The 13,652-nt window shown below is 38.5% G+C and overlaps 1 protein-coding gene across 13 annotated transcripts in view; it reads left to right on the top strand.

Annotated features, from left to right (window-relative positions):
- The window catches only part of Lpp (LIM domain containing preferred translocation partner in lipoma), a 612,241-nt gene that overhangs the window by 405,535 nt on the left and 193,054 nt on the right, over positions 1-13,652 (top strand). The gene's annotated exons all lie outside the window — the stretch shown is intronic.

Genomic DNA, 13,652 nt, shown 5'->3' with positions numbered 1-13,652 from the left:
GTGTTGATTCAGCAGAAATTTCAAGGAGCATTTTCCATGCAATGACATTCAGTTCGATACAAAAGGTGGCTGGGATTGGAGTTGGAGAAACTGGGAAGAGAGAAAGTATCTGACAGTCTGGTGCCGCATCTGGCAGCACTTCAACAAGACACTCTGCTTGTAACAGGCATAGTTTCATTTAGTTGCTTACTTGACCAGTTAATGGCAAAACCAAAGAAATAAAGGAAACCCATGATTTGGTGACCACTTCATTATTCTAGGGTCCCCTGGAGTTTTAAGCCTGCCTCTTTGAGGGTTCGATTCTTACAGTCTCCAGTCACAGATGTGTTCTGAGATGTTGTAAGTAGTTTCTGTGACAACAACTGATGAGTTAAACTTTATCTGCTTCTCCAGACATGGGCTTAAAACAACTTTTTCCAACAAACATCATGTTTCAACAATATCACCCACTGAGGAACAGATATTTGTTAGCTCCTTATAAACTCTCCTTTGAATTCTTTTATCTCTAGTTCTCAAATCTCCTCCAAATTTGATGTTGTGGGGTATATCCTGTTCCCCATTTGTTCCTCCATTTTATTTGTTCATTCTCATTACTCCTCTTCCATAGAAATCAGTCCACACATGCACTTCTTTCTGAGCTCTCCCCTTCCCCAGAGGGAGAAGAGTCCCACAGATGTCTCTCTTGCATGCAGTCTGAGGCAAGCCTTGGCCCGGCATTACCCAGTGTGAGCTGGTAACAGAACCAACAAGGATTTGTGAATGTTTAGTCTTCTCTTCATTCTCCCTCATCCTAAGGATCTGTTGGTCATTTTAATCTTTGTGAATGAGCTATGTTGTCACAAACATGGTGAGCCGATTGAGGGCAGGGAACTGCATACTAAGTACACAAGAGCTGAGGCCCGGAATACTCAGGCCCGACCAGTCTAAACAGAACCCTGCTGAATCAACTCCCAGGGCGCTGTTTCGCCATACAGACTATGCAAATCTTGTATCGATTTTGCTGTGGCTTCCAAGTCACTTTCTGCTGTAATCTGAGGAGAAAAGATAACAGTGAGCTATTGCTGATGTAACTGCTATTGTAATGTTTAGCAGCGGTACATCGCAGCCCTGTGAACAGGACTGACCCCGTCTCTTGTGGAAGTGGCCATGGGTGTACCAAGCTTCTAGAAGTAAATAATGGGAAAGACCACTCTGTACAAACACCGGACAGCTCCCTGCAGGGAATGAATGCTCTCATTTCACACATTAGATTTCACATAATTTTGTTCCCCATAGTATTTTTTTCTAGATAATTTATTCTAATGACATAGAAATATTAAAATAATATCAAGTGAAGTGAAAAATAACATTCCAAAAGGAAGAATCCATCACTCTTTTGACAAATGCAGGCAATATATTCACAAAATTTACAAAAATGGCAGGGATATAATCGAAAACTACATCCGTATCTCACACAGTTACTTTTCAAGGTAATCTTCTCAGGTCCATCTTTGGCTGGTGACTGTTCAGTATGTTATGTAATGTGCTCTTTTTGCATTTTTTTCCTTTGGACCATGGGAATTAACGTGAAGGCTTTTAACTTTTGATTTTCATATTCTCTCTCTCCCTGTCTCTCTCCCCCTCTTTCCCCTTCCCTCCCCTGCCCTATCCTCTCCCCTCCTCTCTCCTCACCTCTTCTCTGTTCCCAACAGACGTTACTGTTTCTGCTATAGAAATAAGCTTCATAGCTTCATTAGACTAGAACACCACTACCTATTTTAGTCAGTCTAGTTCACCAGCAGATATATTTTTAAGCGGATTTGCACAAAAGACTGAATGAAAATGTTCCATATAAAGTGTGGTTATATAAACCTTAATAAAAAGAAAGTACCAGGAAACAGTGTCTCAGCATTAAGGATCAAAGCTTTCTTCATTTCTGTTCTTTTTCTCAGCCATTCCAGGGACCACCCTGATGCTTTCTTGAACAAATTAAGCTTCCTTTTTGGATGAGGAGTTTATATAGCATATGATTCAAAGCCTGTTTTTTTCCATGGACACTTATTTAGCATTTAGTATACAAGAAGCCCTAGGGGGCCGGGGATTTAGCTCAGCGGTTCGGTGGCAGGGGAAAAAGAAGCCCCATCCCAGCGTTTTGCTGTTGTAGAAACAAACATGGCGGAGACACAGGCTCTGCCCCCAAAGGCTGTAGTGGGAGAAGAAATAGGTAAGAAAAATCAGTCCTGCAGTCATCCACACAGAGCTGGAGGATAGAGATGGACTACACAAATATCTGGCCCACCATGTTGTTCTGGTTCTCAGCAACCATGCATCTGTCAAACCCTATACTTAGCAGAAGAGTTAGTATGATCGAAATAATCCTTATTCCTAGTTGTAAATGTTGTGGATTCCATGTTTAAACTCTGTTTTTAAAGTATGTGTTTTATGGGCCTGGCATGGTGGTGGATGTCTGTAATCCCAGTGCTCTGGAACACTAAGGCAGGAAGACTGAAAGTTTAAGCCCAGCCTGGGCAGCTAAACAAGGGAGAATTTATCTTAATAAAACAAAAATGGATAGGGTGAAGGGTGAAGGCCCTGGGTTTCACCACCAGGAAAAAAAAAAAAAACTCTCTGTGTGTATATATGTGTGTGTGTGTGTGTGTGTGTGTGTGTGTGTGTGGCACTAATTTCATAGATGTCAGGAAGGAAACAATATATTCATGATTTCTCTAAGCTTTCAGAAGCCACCGATCTCAGTTTCTTGGTTGATAGAAAGATTCTTGGGCGCAGTGGAAGCAGTTTAGGAAGCTAGTGGTTAAATCTAGAAAAAACACTGAGAGTTTGCATGTATTTCTAAATCTCCTTCCCTGAAGTTCTGGAATATAACTTTCACAAGACAGCTTGTTCTCAAGAGCTTTCCAGAACGGTTGGTTCTACTCTCCCCACAAATTTTGTGAGAACAGACGTTGCCAGATTATTGTGACGAGCTCATACCGGGCATTCTGATTCTGAATCACGTGAGAGCTGTATTTGCAAGTAGGAGCGGTAGGCAGGCAATCCAACTTGCATCTCTAAGGAGCTTTAGTCCCTGTGTGTGAAGGATGGCAGGGTGGAAATTACTCAATAAGTCAGCATCCTATGTACTACTGCTGATATATCAGAATCTAAAAATGTTTTTTTCTTTCTTCTTCTTTTTTTAAATTTACTATAGTGACAAATGAGTGGATATCCTGGGGTGGGTGAATGATATTTTCTTTAGCTGAAGTAATGAACATTTATTTATTAACTTAGCATCACCCAAATGACACAGTAAACACTCACTAAAAGCTTGTTGAGGTGAATTCTGATTCGTGATTTGAGTTTAGTGTTAGAGGGATTTCAGTAACCAGACTGACACAAAATGTTCTTCTGTGGCATTCTGGAAGGAAGTCTAGGCTGATCCAAGAATTCTACATTAAGAAGTTGCTAGCAAGTGAACAACTCGCATTTTGTTTGTTCTTTGTCACAATATCGTTCCAGAGTCACCTGCTCCACCCTGTGTTTGGCCTAGATTTAGAAATGAAAGTTGAATGATTTTACAGCTTGAAGATTAGACCCCTTGCAATTTGCTAGGAAGTAAACCTTAAAAGATAATAATCCAACCCATTGAATCTGAATATGTGTTTTACAACAGAAATCACTTACATGTGGTACACTTTAGAATGTTGGAAGAATTCCCACAGACTTAACACGTCTCTTTGGGATGACTCTGTTTTGTTTTGTTTTGTTTTGTTTTGTTTTAACTTTAGTTGGGTAGATTGACAGCCATTAAATAAAAAGCTCCTACTGCAAGTCAGTTTCATGTCCACATTATGACAGACATTCTTAATAGTATTTCTTTTTAATTTTTCAGCCACAAAAATGGACATCCAGTTAATGTTATTCTGGGGAAAATAAGACTAATACAGAACATACTATTCAAATGATACTCATTGTCATCACTGTGCATTTCAAACAAGTAATCTAGAGTGAGTTTTCTGATCTCAGCAGTCTTCAGGGCCAAAGACACATTTGCAAGGGATTTTTCTCCACAGGTTAAATCTAAAGGAGTAATTAAGACTCAACATTTCTGATTCGCAGAAAAGAGTACTCTGCATTCCCTTTGGAAGAGAATTTGTAAGAGGATAAAGGAAGACTCAAATTCCAATCTGTGTGACCTGTTTTTGAATAAACATTATCATATTGCACAGTCATTTATCTCCACAGTACAGAAGGTTATTTAGCCAGAGAGAGAGTGAAAGAGAGGAGAAAGAGACTCAGGAGTGGTTAGAGAAAAGGAGACACGCGTTGGAGTGTATGCTATTCTATTGTCCTCTGAATTATTTTACACAGTTTGGGGGGTAGTTGGAAGGATTATGCAGTACTTTGATGTGATTTCACAAATATCAAATTGCAGTCATCAGTGAGAAAGACAAGCATGGCTAGGAAAACAAAATGAGGTATGTTATGTTCAGCACAGTAATAGGGCTCCTAGTACTGAAGGAAAAACAAGTCATTAGTTAGCACTTTTGAATGGAAGTGGTCTAATCGCAGCAGCAGGATAAGTATCCCAGTTTATTATGGCTCGTTATGTTTTGCAAGACTCTGGCTCACCATTAAAATTATTTTCTGTAGCAGCTCTTGTGAGGGTTCAAACAAAATTCAGCAACATAACTGTTATTTTGTTTATACCATGCTGCTCGGCTAGGAGAGTAAATAGTGTTTTGGGGTTTTGTTTTTTTATCCTTTTCTTTCTCTTCACCTATGAAAAGATCAAAATTGTAGAGAGATGTTTGTTGGGGAATGATCTAAAAAGAACCTTCGGTTTGATCAAACTAGTGTTGGCCACATGAAGATAGATATATTGCCATTGCCTCTATAATCTTTCAGAGTTGTTTTGTTTTTGTTTTTCTTTTCCTTTTTTCCCCCTTTGGGTAAAGTTGGCAGCAAAGGTCAGTTTCAGATAGATGAAGTGCAGACAAAATGCTTCTGTTCCTTCACATGCGGACCCAGCAAACTCCCAAAGTGCTGTGACATCCGGCCTGTTCTGATAGGAACTCCTTTCTTTCTGGGTGGTCTGGAGTTTGAATCTGTTTGGAGGCTGTTGATCCCCAACTTTTGTCCTGGCTGGTTTCTGGGTGGAGTGGCCCTGGTTATTCTTCCTCCAAAGAATGCCTATTCCCATCACAAGCAAACCGCATCCTTGCTTTTACGGCAGCTCAACTTGATAATTATTGGTGATACTGGCGTCTGCCCACTCTTGCTTCCTTATTCATGCATCTAAAGTAGTATTTGGTGATACTGGCATCTGCCCACTCTTACTTCCTTATTCATACATCTAAAGTAGTATTTAAAAGAAAGCTAACATCCCCACTTTTTTAAGGCAATGGAGCATTTCTCCCAGTGTTAACTCTAAAGATTACTACAGCGCACCAATAGTACAGTATTCTCTTCCTTCTTGTGCCAACAAATCCTTACAAATTATTTATTTCCTATTTTAGACTTTGGACAGTGACTCATTGTGCCCTGGAAATATTATCACTATAGTAATTTTCTTGTGTGGCTCAGCTTAATGTTAGAGAAATGGATACTTTTAAGTCCAGACGCTATAAAGACGGAGCTACGTATTTTTCTTAAAATAGGGTGTTTGGTTAACGGTTAGCAGTCAACAACTTTCCTGCAGCTGCACACAGTGCCGGACTAAGAAATGGAATAAATGTCCTCATGCAGTGTTTCGTAAAAGTTATCCTTTAGGAGATTAACATTTTAATGTGAAGGATTCTGCATGTGTTGACTTCATCTTCTAGACTAGTTTTATGGCATAATTGCACCTTTAAGGAAACAACATTGGAAAAACAATACCATGCCTATGGGTGGTGTATGGTGTAAAACTGACTACTGGAAATATTTGCATCCAGAATGGGTATAGAAAGAAGGAAATTTGAGCATTCAGAATAATAGATAGAGAAATCTTGAACACTACTGCATTGGCTCCTTTTAGAATTTTAAGTGGATAGAGTGAGAAGTTGAATATCACACCAAATATGTTGCAGAGAAGAAAATCTTAAGTTTCAAGGTTTGAAAGTGTACCAATGGGCAACATAGCTAGGTTATGATAAATTTTAGAGCATTTGCCTCCCTGAACTCAATGCGTTTTTACTCTACCATTCTGTGGTCACAGGCTTTGAGGCTCTAAAGCAATAGTTTCTTCACCTTTTTTATGATACTCAATTCAATTTCATAAGTATCAAATCTACGGAATCTTCAGCTGGGTATATCATCGCAGCACTGGATGCCATAGAGAGAGAATATCACATTGCTGAACATATATTGTAAAAATCTGAGAACCAACCTCTTTGAAGCTCTCTAATATCTTTATAAGAAATGAAGTCTAAATTAGTTATGGACTTCTCCAAAACAAGCCAAATTTCCTTTCATTGATTTTTAATAGAGCATATGCAGCCTGGGAACATAGAAGCGATGCCTCCTGCCTCACACAGATTAGAGTTCTTGCAGACCGTGGCATACTTCTAAGCCATCGCTGTATAACGCTCAGTTTTTGAAGTGAATGGGTTCAGTCCTCCCTAAAAGACTTCTGTTAACTAAGTGCCAGGGTTTGTTTGTTTGTTTGTTTATTTATTTATTTATTTATTTATTTATTTATTTATTGGAGCTATAGAAAACAATTGCATTATTTTACTTGAGTAACTTGCAGTCTATGGGGAAGGACTCAGTGATTATCCAAATAATACTAACATAAGCTAAAAAATATTAGCAACATAGACATAGATCAAGTCCCTAATGTTTAAAAGAAGACAGACTTACTTCTACCTGTCAATTTTAGGGGAGTCTTTAATGAAAAAGATTGGCATAATCTAATAATCAAGAAGACATCTAACACATCTAAGACATCTAGTGCTATATTAGTGCTGGAAAAGAGAAATTATATCTACCATTTAGGATCTCATAATCATCACATTTTATAAGGATGAAGGCAAAATGTAGCTGATTCTGTGTTCCAAAGGAATTCCTAAAGGAAGAAGAGTCCTTCTAAACTGTGCTTCAGTAAATGGAATTCACATAAAGATTGGCAACATCCTGATTTAAAGGAAACAAAAGAATCCAAACAGGAAAGGGGAAATGCACTCTATAAAACAGGATGAAAGGAGTTATGTATATAGCCAGAAGAGGGGATTCTAGTGAAAGAATTACAGATATATATGCTAGAGTCCATCTTATAGAAAATAATCTGTATATCAATGTAAGGAGTTTTAACACCCCAGAGGACATCAGGAAAGCCTCGGACTCTGAATATGGATAGAAATAACTTGGGTTGGTAAGTGTTGCCCTTCTCCCAGAAGAACCCCTATATTTGGAAGCTCCTCAGTGTAACAAAGAAAAGTACATATTCTCAATTGCTTAGAGATGCTCTGCCAATAGTTATTTCTTTTTCCTGCAATTATTTTTGTGTTATTCCAAAGTTTTTAAAAGTTTCTAAAACAGAATTTGTAATTGAGCACTGCAAAAGAGTGTATCTGTATAAAGTAGACTTAAAAAGGTTTTTTGTTGTTATGAGAAAGATGAGAAAAAATCTGTGCTAGCAGGAAATTGCCAACTATTGAATAGATTTATTAATTTAAAAGACACCCAACCCAATCTCTGACCCTTGTATTTGTTGGACGTATCCATTTCAAGGAGCTATAGCTTGGTTGCAGAGGAAAGGAACAGAAAAAAGAGATTAGTGCTTAATTTCAAATCAGGCAGAATGAGGCTCAAAACCCGGCTCTTCCTTCTGCTAACGAAATCTTTCTGAACCTCAGGTTTCTTGTCTGCTAAACTGTATAGTGATACCTTTGCATCACATGAGATCAAAAGTAAACTTTTAATATGCTTTCTGTACCCTAGGAGGTTTGTGCAGTTTACCTTGTCCTGATTACATTTATCATTTCTTAAAAATCAAAACAATACCTAAAAGAAAATGTTTTACAAAGGTCTTTAAGTAATTTGGTTCAGATCAGTAAATGTTAAATTTTCAGAATGCAAATGTTTTGAGCCATTAGGTTAAAGTTGAGTACTGAAATTATCTTTATATTTTATAACTTTGTTCATATCTCTTCATACTTGTGTTTAGGTTTGCCTAAATTAAAAAAGGTAAAACTAATCATGTCTAAGATTTTTCTGATTTTAACATTGTATATGTGTCCTTATCTATAAAACAGAGAAAGTTTCTTTCCTATGTCTGAAGTTTGTTGGCAGGAAGGAGTGATATTATAGATGCAATATGGTTTGTATTGGGGAAGTATACTTTTATTTCCTCAATCATACACAAGTGTCCTGATGTCACTCTGTTTTCTATTATACTTCATGGTGACCAGTGAGGGTCAATCTGACCCTCATCTGTCATCTGGGGCCGTGACACCAGGTAGAGAACCATGCCCGTAGTCCTGTATATTAAGGCAAGTCTGGCTGCTTGTAAGTGATTGGGAACTCTACAAGCTAGCCTTTGGAAGAACACACATGCTAATAATATTTTCAAAATAATTCTTTGGTTACATATAATGTGTTGCAAACTCATTTTATCCTCCTTCAAATTTGTGAGTAAGCTAAGGCAGTTAGTTTATTGTGTCCATTTTACTAACAAGGCAACCGGGGTCTGAGAAAGTAAGGTTACCCTTGGAATGAAGAAGGTCCATAAAGGGTTATCCATGATAAGCTGGTATATTGAGGAAACAACCTCAAAACCATGGTTGTCTTGCTACGTTTGGCTTGTTATGTTTGGATGGTCCTAACCCCTAGAGCTCCACAAAGAAGGAGTCCAACCCAAGTAAAATCTTCCTTAGAAAATCATCTTATAAACTGCCTCTGTTTAGCAGAAGAAAGCCAATAATTTCTAAGATGGGAGCAAAAGTACTTCTTTTTGTATCATAATGTACTGAGGCTTTGGTGCATAAACTTAGCAAATCGTTAGGAAGGACCAAAGACAGCTTTGTAATCATTACAATCTCAGTACAAATCTCTCTGCCACTTACTGAGCATCGGTCTCTAGTTGGTCACTTATCATCCCTGCCCTGGGCCTGTGAATTATATGTACCAACTAGCATAGTGACATTTATTAAATGAGATAACATATCAGCTTCTGACCTTATGCTTGGCCCAAAATGAATGCTCAACTAATATTTACTTCCTTTCAGCCACTCACCCTTCCTCTTACACAGCCAGGCTCCTGTTTCAGATTTTGCATGTCTACCCTGGATTCCCTGTGTGCGCTCAATTGCAAAAGGCGGCGGAATGAACCCTGTCCATTCCGCACCCTCAGCACCCCTCCTGACCTCTCTGGGTGTCCTGGGCAGCACGCTGTCTACCTTGGGATGCCAGCAGTGGTCCTCAGTTTGTACTTATTGTATCAGAGAGCCTGGCTTGATCTGTAAGGAGCTTCTGCTGTGGTGCTTGGTGGAAAGGGCCTTCTTAACTGGAAGATAGGACTTCATGAATGGATCATTCATTAGTAACAAAATATTTGCCAGGAGAGACTGTAAACAGAAGAGAAGACCTGATTCACTTGCTCCTGTTCTCTTGCCCTCCCTTGAGTTTTGTTTGATTTAGTGTGTTTATACCTCAAGACATAGCGGGTACTGAAGCCCTTCTAAGATTAAGAGAAGCTTTACCCCCCACCCGCACTCCTTGCTTCTCCTTGCATACAATGTGGCAACAAAAGCAGTGTGGCTGTGAGACAAGGAGGGCATTCACATTACTCCCAGCTTTTACAGGGACCTCAGAATAAGTGTCACATGCACCCTGTCTACATGGGCTTAGTAGGGACCATCTGAGCACTGTAGGTTACCTCAACTACATTCCCTCAAGAGAAGGGTCACTGTGGGTCATTTTTCTAATATATCACTGCTGACCTGGCCTGATCTTTCTCAGCTTTGCCATGTATAACCTAGCGTATTTTTTCCTCCTCAAAAAGAGTTCGGCTTTTGTAATTAAAAATGAAGAAGCAAAAAAAACAAAAAACAAAAAAGAAGGGCCTGGGATTTAGTTCAGTGTTCCATAGTTTGCCTTGCTAGTGCAAGGTCCTGAGTTCAATCCCCTGTAACAATAAAAAAAATTAAAAAAAAAAAAAAGAAAAATGAAGCATTAGGTGAAAGGAGCCACACAATGTAGGACACAACTTCATTTAAGTCATTTGGTGTTCCTGAACTTCAGAGTTTTGATTTGTGTGTCTGGAATAATTACAGTAGATCTTTTTTACTGTGGTATTGTGATTTTCAAAGATTGGACTCAACGAGAAAGTATTCTTAGACAACAGAGTACTGCATAAATAGGCAGATTTGTATGGACATTCGTCATGTTCCATTAATTAAATGATACTCTGCATTACAGTAGTAGACGAGCTGAGCACATGATGTAGTTGGCTTTAGATTAAACTTCATCTAAGCATTACTTGGAAGAAATGAGCTTTCAGTGTGACTTTGCAGGCTTTGCAGAGCATTTGATTTGTCTTCACCATCAGCCTAGGTTGACAAAGGATTGTGGTTTATTCTCACCACATAAATGATGAGCCCAGACCCCGGATAATCCAATTGTGCTCACAGGGTTTTATATAATTCCAATTATGGTGGGGAATTAGATCCTGGTGAATGTTGTTGACCAGGTTGTAGAATTTCCCTTTAAGATAATGAAAACTTATCAAGGAAGATAAAGGGGAAATAACGAACTGTTCCCTGGTAAGCCTGAATAAGATAGCTCCCCTGTATGCATCTCCATTGGCCATTTGCAGTAAATGCTCTGTATACTGCCCTGCTAGTCTCTCCTTTGTCCATTCCTCTTTTCTTTCAATGTGCAGCCTTCACAATCCTTGAGTCGTTTTCTCCGGGGTACTCTTATTTTAAATAAACTGTATAATTGTTGAGTATTTGTTCCCAGGACTCCTAAGGCTGGGGAATTTCTCCAGAGTTTTTTGTTGACTCTGGTGCTCAAGCACCAAAAAAATTTCCACTTGAGGTGGATCTGGTGCTGAAGGTTTATTTTTTTTCCCCTTTCTATTTTATTGTTGGCCAGTTTGTGCTGGCACGTTGCTAGGTTGTGTTGGTTTCTTAGTTCTTGTAACCAAGCTAAGATGCACATGTCAAAAAATATTTTTTTCTTCCTCTCTAAAAAGGTCTTCCTTATTTTCTGTAATGCTTCAGAAGGGGAAACAAGTGTTTGTTTGATTCTAATTTTGGCTTATGAACTGTTTGCTACTAAATGTTTGTATCACTGTTAACTTGTCAAAGTGTTATCATTGTCATTTTCATTTAATTGCAGAAATGTTCTGTTTGTACCAAAGTTACCCTATATTTTAAGTAAATTCAACAAAGAAAATTTTAGATGCAAAAACACTGACAGTGAGAAACTCATTGATTTTACTTTCTCACATCCCTAAAGTTAAAATAACTTTAAGTTTCTGTTGCATCATACTCTTATAGTGCCACTTACAGGTAAAGAAAAATACTTAACCCAGGTTGTTACACTGTAGCCATCTGAACAAAAAAACTCAGTTGAGTTGAAGTGGCTCCCCTTTTTAGTGTTTTCTTGAGTTGTATGAAAAGATTGGTAAATGGAAAGAATAGAAACAAATATTTTATCTCTAAAAGCTTCAACTCTATCTGCAAATAACTTGGCATGCTGTTAAAGTCATCACAGTTTATGAAATACTATTATATCCTTTGTCTCTTTGGTCTTTATAGTAGAGATTGCTTGTAATCATCATCTCCATCGTATTAAGAAAAATTCTTCAGGATAGATTGTGACTTGCTTGAGGTTCTATTGCTTATAAACAGCAAGATGACCTGGCCTTACTTCTAAATTCACAGAACTGTCCCCTTGAGTCAAATGTCTCTGACCTAGGTATAAAATATTCTTTGGAACTTGTATTTCACCTAAAATAGAAGAGAAAGGGGTCTTTGACTTTGCCTGAACTAGAGTAACCTGTCCTGTTTCAGACATTGTCAACAAACTTATTTTTTTGCACCTGACTTTATTGAACTTGGTGCTAGCTGAAGTTAACAGTTGTTCAGGACTTTGGAAGCTTTCTCCTCACAGACGCAGTCAAATGCCTTCAATAAACCGTCATAACCCTCAATTACCTCTCGATTTCCTTGGAGGTGTATCTCCTTTTCTCTTTCCCCTTTGTTGCCACAAATCCTTCCAAGCGGTCACATCCTGTCGTCACACAAAACCTCGCTGCACAAGCAGAGTTGCATCAGAATGAGGAGTATCTGTTTAAATGCCAGAAAGGAGAGAAAGGGGCCCGAGCATCCACTGGTCTCCAAGCCCCACTATTCACAGTGTTCCATGCTCAGCCCCGGTCCCGAGTTCCATCCGCATGCCTCTTTCACACGTGTGTTCTCAGTCTTCTTCTTTGTAGATCCTCAGTCCCGCATGTTCACGCTCTCCTCCTTTGCCTCATCCCAGACTACCACTTTTGCCTCATTTCTCTCTATGAGGACAAGAAACCTTCTAACACTGGTTGGGAAATGGGACTTCCTCGACCCTTCCCTCCTAGAAGCTCAAAGGAGAACTGAGTCTACAACCTATTATTGCCTCAATAAGCCTGGTCTTTGTTTTGAGAAAACAAGCTGGAACTGTCAGTACCTGTTCTCTCAGCAAGATGTAGTAAAGCACAGAGGCCATGAAATGGGTTTTAGAATCCCTAGAATCCCACTGCCAGGATTCCAATCTTGCTGTTTCATTTATTAGCTCTGGATCCCAAACAGGCTTTTCTAACCTCTCTGGGTATCATCTATGAAAAGTACTTATAAATAAGACCTCCCTTACTGCGTTTTCATAAAGAGTAAATGAGCACATGTAAAGCTCTTAGAATGGTTCCTGGCTGTATAAGTTTTAGTCTTTATTATTGCCATCATTTTTCTATTGTGTTTGAACTTCTAATTTCACGTTCTATTTTGCATTCTGAAAACATGGTTAACGTGATTGTGGGTTTAGTACACTGTTGGGTTAGCCTGTGACTCTAACATCCAGTTACAGTACTGTTTTTATGAGCAAATGAATTTCCAAGTTTCAAAGAGATGAGTAAAAAGAAACTCTTGGGTTGAAATAATTTATCAATACAGATAGTACAACTTAAGTAGGAGACTTAAATGGTGAAATGTAATTGAAAGTCTACAAATATACAGCTTTTGATTTTTGAGGTGTTGTAGATCAAAAACCAGGACCTTGTGCATGCTGGACAAATGCTGTATCACTGAGCAAAATATTTTTACTTGCATGCACATCCTACTTTTAAATTTCTTTCATAGGCATTTGTAACCTAACTTCACCATTATAATCTATCAAGCCTTAAATGTAGCCCTTAATTACTAAGGTCATGAGATAAATTTGCCTCACTAGTTTTTTTTCTGTGCATTTTCACTTTGCCCTCTTCCCTTTTTGGATTACAAATATGTGCCATCTGTTTTTTGTTGTTGTTGTTGTTGTTGTTGTTTGTCATTTCATTAATTTCCTGTTTTAGTAGTGCCTTTTTATTTTACAATATTGGGGCTTTGATGCATATATTTTGATTATGCTCATTGCCCCTATTGCCCTTCCTTACACCCCTACTTCTCCTTTTTATTCCTTTCCTCTTGTATAAGAGTCTGTTCTATATATATATATAT

Source organism: Fukomys damarensis, unplaced genomic scaffold (genome assembly GCF_012274545.1).
Source record: "Fukomys damarensis isolate Sample0158 unplaced genomic scaffold, DMR_v1.0_HiC HiC_scaffold_12, whole genome shotgun sequence".
NCBI lineage: Eukaryota > Metazoa > Chordata > Mammalia > Rodentia > Bathyergidae > Fukomys > Fukomys damarensis.
The sequence above is the reverse complement of the archived record's forward strand: the minus strand, read 5'-3'. Positions and strand labels throughout refer to the sequence as shown.